The 8,018-nt window shown below is 33.5% G+C and overlaps 1 non-coding gene across 1 annotated transcript; it reads left to right on the top strand.

The window, feature by feature from the left end:
* Positions 1 to 570: 570 nt before the first annotated feature.
* Positions 571 to 652, top strand: TRNAS-AGA (transfer RNA serine (anticodon AGA)). The gene has a single exon. It is a non-coding gene; the product is annotated as a tRNA-Ser (tRNA).
* The last annotated feature ends 7,366 nt before the right edge of the window (positions 653 to 8,018 follow it).

The following is an 8,018-nucleotide window of genomic DNA, read 5'->3' as shown; positions in this document are numbered from 1 at the left end:
TGGAAGCGCATTGTGCAATGCAAAGCACTGTGCAAACCCTACAGGATTGATGCTCTTAGGATTGATGTAGGCCTAGGCGCTTACTGACGCCACTGCAAGGGGGTGCCGGAAGCTTTTTCTCGCCCTCCGCTTGGAACACAAATCAGAGGAATAAAGTCCCTCTCTGAAAGCCATTAGCCTTTATCAAGGAGCCTCAATGCCTGGAAGTTCCAAACAAAGGGTACATGAATCAGGCCTAGAACTAGGATGAGAGTCTGATTCCATTTCGTTGAGAAGTCTGCTTGGTTTCAGATGAGGATAATACAGAGGCCTAAGTCGTTTGGGGAAACTATTACTGATTCCGTGAGGACTCCTCTTCTAATGCTCTCCATTCTCGCGGCTGCCCAAGAGAGGCTGATCTCCATGCCAAACTTGCACTTCAACTGAGGGTTTCTATTCAATTCATAGAGTATGTTTTCTTGTGCCAGGGGCCATTTTTATCCTGACTTGTTTTCCCTTTCGCTCTTGTGGTAGGTCTGAATTCTGAAGGAATTTCTTTTTAAGGATTGACATAGGGAGCCAATTGTTCAGGTAGTCGTGGCCGAGTGGTTAAGGCGATGGACTAGAAATCCATTGGGGTTTCCCCGCGCAGGTTCGAATCCTGCCGACTACGGGGTGCTTTTTCTCTGTTCCAGGCAAACTCATCATGTGGCTTCTGCGTGACACGCAGGGAACAGACTTTTCTTTCCTTCTTACGTTCCCCTACAGTCTTCTTTTCCTTCCCCTCCGCATTGCCTGCCTTCGAAACCCTGCTTCTTAAAGCCTCAGTAGAATCAACTTACGCCTCTTTTAGGGTTTAACGACTCCCTGCTGTGTTCGCTAGGATTCAGATAAAGGTTGTGAGTGAAGACAGAAACCAGTGCATCAACAAAGTAAACTAGAGAGGGCACTTTTTATCTTTCCCTTTTGTCTTTTAAGTCTCTCACTTAGCGCCATCTCCCGCAGTCCCACCGCGCTGCCTGTTCCCGGAAGTGAGGGAGGGACTGGAGTGGACTCAAGGCTACACGTGCACACGTTCGGCCCGGACGCTGAATCGTGTTGTGTAAGGCTGATGGGGGAAGCGTAGCCTGCGGAGCAAAGGAATAAGGACAACATTCAGTAGCTTTATGAGGATTCCTTAGAACAGCATTCTTGTCCTTTTCCTTGTTAGTGTGGTAGTGCGTATGTCTGCTTGTCACGCGGGAGACCAGGGTTCGATCTTCCTGGAGAGGAGAAAAGTTTGATTCTTAGAAAGTACCTTCCGGTGGTCACTTTCTCTGTTCTTCCGGTCAAACGCGTACCAACAAAATAGTCAGTGACGTAGTATTCAGTAGTATGAAGAGGAAACCAGCATCTCTACAGTGGAGAAATCGGGTATAGGTACTTCTCCAACCAAGTGATTCAACCAGTTTTGGGACAAGCCAAATTTACCTCCTGATGTGATAAATGTCACTTTTGTGCTACTGCTGGCAAAAAATGCGTAATCTGACTCTAATCAGAGGAAATGTCAAACTCAAATTAAAGGGACGTTCTACAAAATAACTGAATTATACTCCTCAAAAATAGCAATACATATTATGAAACACAAAGAAAGATTAAATGTTCCAGACTAAAGACAACTGAATGCAGCACATGACCTGTGACTTTTTTTTTTTTTTTGCTATAGAGGATATTATTGAAACAATTGGTGAAATTTGAATAAAGCTTGTAGATTAAATAATATTATTTTATCAGTATTAATTCTTCTATGGTTATATAAAAGAATTCCTTTGTCTTAAGAAAATACTGGAATATTTAAGGGTAAAGGGGTGTTTTCAAACTCAGTGTTATACAGTTTGGAAAAAAGTATATATGTATATACATAAATGCTTTTCTCTCATATATATAACAGAGAAAGAGAAAAGGAAAAGAATACAGTAATATGCTAAATATGCTAACATTTGGGGAACAGGGTAAAATGTAGCCAGGAATTCTCCATATTCTTGTAACTTTTCTGTCAATCTGAAGTTATTTCAAAGTTAAAGTATTTCAAAATAAAAAATCAAAAGATGAAAAGGACTAAAAACCCTAAATGAAAAATATGTTCATCAAAATTTATAGGCATAAATATACAGTTTGAACCATAGATATGAAAGAGGTAAGGAGTAAATTAATGAATAGGAGTTTAGAACTGATGAAGGAATGAAATGCAAAATGCTATAGTGAGCAAGGAAATTCCTAACAAATGAGAAAAGCTAAATAAAGAATGTGCCTAAAACAACATTGTTTAATAATGACTACGTTTTGAGATATGAAAACAAGATAGTAATGAGATTCAAACAGCAATAACATGTAAGATGAGAAGGTGTGACCAAATCCAAATCATTCTACATTCCCTTATAATGACAAATAAGGTTAGAATTAGAAATACACTCAATACATACTTTGGACTAGTTGCTGAATGGATGAGTGTTAAAATCAGTATTTCTGTGAGCCATGTTCAAAGCCAAACAGTTTTTAAATGAAGGAACAGCCTTCCAAGATGTAAGAATAAATCTGAAATTTTAATTTAAAATTTGTTATTAACGTTTTGTCATGAAATTTTGGTAGTCTAATTTAAAAGTTAATATTATTGTGCAACCACTAGATTATTTCTTCAGTAACTCAACCACACAGTTGAGGGATCGATGTTCCTTCCTTTTCACCTAACAAATTGAATCTCATTTGTCTTTAACTATTATTTATTTTCTTCATAGACAAAATATTCTTTTTTTTATGGACAAAAAATGATTCATCATAGATAAGAACTATAAAGGCACCGATGAGCAATCAATGTGGGCAGAGCTTGAAGGGCTATAATCCTTGAGAGAAGAGAAACACAGGATATGAGTTGCATGAGGGCTTGCCCTTGAGGTCATGTTCTATTTTGCAGCATTTTGGAATAGACTTCAAATGGAAGGAAGCAGTTGCACTGGACTGAGGAGACACTCGTCAGTGTTTGGGGCTACCAAATCCGTAGAACCTGAGAGTCAAAATTCAGATAATGGGGGAACCACAGAGAAGGAGCTCAACTTTCTATGTATAAATTCTCCTTACATCATTGGCTAAGGTCTAAATTTCACATACTCAGGAAGATTTTCCAAAACTCTGTAGGAAAGAGCAACTGGAAGCCTAATGATCTGTAGGGATTCAGCAGCTGCGTGGTTTTGTCTCTTTCAGTTGGAGGAAACTTGGTGAACACTATCAGGTGTCATTTAAGATTTCAGAAGCTTTAACCCTTAGCAGTAAGTGACAAACTCTAGCTGTAAGACCACACAAAAGGAGTAAGGGCTAGGTCTTAAAAGTGAGGAAAGTCTAACATAGACCAATCATAACAAAGGCTCAATCTTTGTGTATTCCAGAAAGACTACCAGAAACCTTTGAATTTTTGGAAAAAAAAGCAATACATGTCTATATACTCCATGGGTCAAAGAAGAAAGTGCAATAGAAATTTTATAATATTTTGAACTGAGTGGTAACAAAAATATGGTATATCCTAATTCATTTGATGTAGCTAAAGCTGTTCTTAGATGGAAATTTTTACCTTTAACTGCATGCATTAGAACTAGTGAAAGGGTGAAATTCAGTGATCTAATTCCAGAAGTTTTAGGAAGGCAGAAACTTAAATGCAAAAAGTAGAAGGAGCTTTAAAATAAGTGCAGAAATCAACAAATGGAAAGCAGACATATGTCAGAGAAAATCTACAAAGTAAAAGGTTGATTCTTAGAAAAGATTGATAAAATAGGTATACTGTGAATAAGAGTAACCAAGAAAAAAAAAGGAGTAAGATAAAACACAAAGTGCCAGCAATAGGATTGAAATAGATGATATTCATATATATCCTAAATATACTGAAAAAGCAAGAAAGAGGTATTATAAACATCTTTATGTCAATATATGTGAAGCATTTGATGAAATGGATACAATCCTTGAAAAACACAATATATTACAACTGATACAAAAAACACGAGGAAATCTTTGTCTTATGCCTATTAAAGAAATTAAATCCACGGTTAAAAAGTCACTCATATAAACTTCCAGGCCTAGATAGATTCATTTGTGAATTCTTCTATACAAACAAGAGATAAACATCAATCTTAGAGAAACCTTTTTGGAGAAGAGAAAAAGAGAGAACATCATTCAGCTCATTTTATGGGACCAATATAACTCTGACACCAAACCTGAAAAGATACCATGAGAATGCAATATTATAGGCCAATATCTCTTATAAACATAGATTCTAAACTGTTAGCCAAAATATTAGCAAATCAAATTGAGCATATTTTTTTGAAAGCTAAAACATTATGACCAAATGGGATTTATTCTAGGAATTCAAGATTGATTTAATATTTTTAAAATGTAATTTACCACATCACTAGAATAAATACAAGAACCAAATGACCCTCTTAGCAGACAGAGAAAAAGAATTTGATAAATTCAACATCAATTCATGATTAAAAAACTTCTACAAATGATGAATAGAAGGGAATTTCTTTAGTCTAATAAAGGTTAACTATAAAATATCTGCAATGAGCCTGAGTTTGGGAACATGACAAGCATGTCTACATTATCTCTTCTGCTCAACATTGTACTGGAAGTAAAAAGCTAGTGCAATAAAACAAGAAAATAGAAATTGATATTAATATTGGGAAATAAATAAAGCCTTCATTGTTGGAAGATAATATGATTATAAATGTACAAAACTGAGAAGAATCTAAAAACTATTGGAATTAGTAAGTGAATTTACTTACTAATGGTTACTTCCTTCATGGTCAATATGTAAAATATCACATATGTTAAGATATACTAGCAACAGGAAAGTGAAAAGTAAAATTCCATTTTCAATAGCATTACAAACATTTATCAGCTAGAAATAAGTCTAACAAAAGTGTGCAAGAAGCCTACACTAAAAACTACAAAACTTTACTGAGATAAATTAAAGAAGAGCTAAATAAGTTAAGTGATATACCAGGTTTATATTTTGGAAGATTCCACAGTATTAGGATATCATTTTTTCCTAAATTGATCAATAGACTCAATGAAATTCCAATCAAAATCTCAGCAGGTATTTTTGTGGTAATTGACTGATTCCAAAATATATTTGGAAATTCAAAGGAATTTGAAAAGTCAAGTAAATTTTGAAGAAGAGAAACTAAACTAGAAGACTTATGCTGCCAATTTACAAAATAGGTCCTAGGTCTATTCAGTTAAGAGCAAGGATGATCTTTTTAATAAATGATGATGCAATATTTTGATATACATATAGAATAAAATAAACTTTGAGTCTTACCTCACATTATAAACACACAATTATAAACAAAACTATTTCAAGATAGACCTTCATGTGAAAGGAAACAATAGCACAGTTCCTGGAAGAAAACATAGTAGAATATCTTCATGGACTTAGGTGAGGCAAAGATTTCTCAAACAGGACATAAAGAATCCAAGTCATAAAATAAGTTGATGAGTTAGACATTTTAGATTAAGAATGTATTGGCTGCAAAAGACACTCATTAAAAGAGTGAAAACCCAAGCCGTGGAATGGGAGGAGGTATTTGTATTTATACATATATACCATCAAATGACTAATATACAGATATATAAAGAACCTCCACAAATCAATAAGAATTAGACAGACAATCTAATTTGAAAATGGGCAAAACACTTTACAAGAGATTGTACAAAATTGGCAGATACTTTACAAGAGATTCAAAATGGTCAAGAAGCATATGAAAAGGCACTCAGCATCATTAGTCATCAGAGAAATGCAAATCAAAACCAAAATTAGATAGCATTACACACCCACCAGAATGGCTAAAATTAAAAAGTCTAACAATGCTGATTGGTAGTAAGAACATTTTCGCATTGCTAGTAGGAGTATAAATTAGAATAACCACTTTGAAAAAATGTTTCCCTGTATCTACAAAAGCTAAGCATGGTATTTCCTATGACTTGGATATTCCACTGCTTGAGTATATAACTAACATAAATAACATATACACGCATGTCCATAACAACTTTATTTGTAATAATCAAAATTTGAAACCACCTAAATGTCCATCAGTGGTAGAATGGAATTGTGTAATATTATACAGTCATTATAAAGATTGACTACTGATACAGTAACATGGACAAATCTCACAGATATAATGTCACTCAAAAGAAGATACAGAAGAGTGCACACTTTACATTTCCACTTAGAAGAAGTGCAAAAACAGCAAAACTATTTTATGGTGATAGAAATGAGGAGAGTAATTGACCTTGCGGGAGAGGGCATGCACTGATCGGAGTGGTACAAAAGAGAGGCTTTTGTATTGCTGAAGATATTCTGTATCTTGATCATGGTGATTTTTACACAGGTATATGCATATGTTAAAATTCATCAAGCTGTATAATTAATATTTGTGCTCTTTATGGGATGTAAATTATACCTAAATTTATAAAATGAGGAAAATTAAGGCAAAATAAGGATGGTTTAACTCAAACAAAAGCAGGGAGAATTCCTCTCTAGCAGATGTACATTACAAGACATAATAAAGGACATTCTTGAGACTAAAGAAAAATAAAGAATCTGAAAATTGGAATTAATAGGTGAATTAGCATGGTAGCTGATTTCATGGTCAATATACAAAATGTCAAGTGTATTTGTATGTACCAAGAAAAGAAAGTGGAAATTAAAAATTGAAAGTTCCAATTTCAATAGCATCAAAAGTGTCAATTCCCTGGGGTAAATCTAATAAAAGATGAGAAGACAGCTACACTAAAATCTTTTATATATAACTGAAAATTAATCCAGGAGAAGTAGAATAATATAAATACTTTTCAATCTAAAAAGAGACAATGGAGCAGGAATTAGAGAACAATGATCACATTAGCAAAATTAAAAGAATAGCATGCAAACTCAACTAAATAAATATTTATCTTGAATGTAAGTAGACTAAATATTTGAATTAAAAGACAAAGATGGTCATAATGGAAAAAATTTACCCAAACTACATGCTCTTTATAAGGTGTACAATTTAAACATATGGATTTTTAAAAGGATTAACATTAAGGAATGTAAAAGACATATCAGAACAAGTAAGCAAAAAAGATAGACCAGAACCACTTTAATGATAATAATTGGACTTTTATAGATGTTCAAGAGAGAAGCATTACTAGAAATAATGAGGCTGTTTCATAACCTCAAGGGTAAATTTAGTAAGAAGATACTACAACCCTATATTTGTATGCACATAATAACAGCTTCAAAGTGTAGAAAACAAAAGATTGACAGAGCTAAATGGAGGGGAAAAAACCCATAATCATACTTGAATATTTTAATACTTCTATAGAAATAACTAATGGGACAAACAGACAAAAATTTAGTAAGGAAATTTTAAGCAATAGGATTAATATTTTACCCAACTGCAGAATCTTTGTTTTTGAGGTACACATGAAACATTTAACAAAGTCGCCATATGCTGAGCATAATACAAGTCTCAACACGTTTCAAAAGATTGAGATCACACAGAGTATGTTCTCTGAGCACAGTATAATTAAATAAAAATCAGTATCAATAATATAAATAAATCAAAAATTCCAAAAAGTTTGAAAATTAAGTAATCCCATTGGTCAAATAAGTTAAAAAATTATAAAATATTTTTAACTGAATGATAATGAAAATAGGATACATCACGACTTGTGCCATGAAGATAAAACAGTGCTCAAAGTCTAATTTTTAGCTCCAAATTCACATATTAAAAGAGACGAAAAATGGAAATTTAATGATCTAAGCTTTCATTTCAAGAACCTAGCTAAAAAATCCAGTAAATTAAACTTTAAAAAGTTAGAAGGAAAAACATAATAAGAATAAAAGCTGTAATCACTGAAAAAGAAAGAAAAAATAGAGGAAATCAACAAAGCAAAAATTTGTTTTTTAATTAGTAAAATTGTTACCCCAAATCAAGACTGATTTTTTTTTAAAAGAATGAAAAACAGAG

The sequence above is a fragment of the Equus quagga genome, chromosome 15 (assembly GCF_021613505.1).
Source record: "Equus quagga isolate Etosha38 chromosome 15, UCLA_HA_Equagga_1.0, whole genome shotgun sequence".
Taxonomy (NCBI): Eukaryota; Metazoa; Chordata; class Mammalia; order Perissodactyla; family Equidae; genus Equus; species Equus quagga.
Note: the sequence above shows the minus strand (reverse complement) of the source record. Positions and strands in the feature narration are given on the sequence as shown.